Raw genomic sequence first — 305 nt, 5'->3', positions numbered from 1 at the left:
AAGATTCAGCATTGCAATAATAGTATTCCATTTGTTTCTGATTGGCGTTCGGTATTGCCAAGTCTGCGCTGACGCAACTGCAATTTATCCCCAAGTCATGTCGCACGGTTTCGCACGCGGTGATGTATAAGCGCGAGAGCCCCGACGCCATTTTGATATGATTAAGAAGTTGGCGAGGGTGTTTGATCCTCCTAATGTTGATGACGAGGCTGTCAGATCCGGTTGAATGCGATTTGCGACGGAGAGAATCCTCCGGAAGAGATTGGGACGGGAAATCAGCTTATCTAACGAGACGATACCTCGGG

The sequence above is a fragment of the Penaeus monodon genome, chromosome 34 (genome assembly GCF_015228065.2).
Source record: "Penaeus monodon isolate SGIC_2016 chromosome 34, NSTDA_Pmon_1, whole genome shotgun sequence".
In the NCBI taxonomy this organism is placed as follows: domain Eukaryota; kingdom Metazoa; phylum Arthropoda; class Malacostraca; order Decapoda; family Penaeidae; genus Penaeus; species Penaeus monodon.
This window is presented reverse-complemented; position numbering follows the sequence as displayed.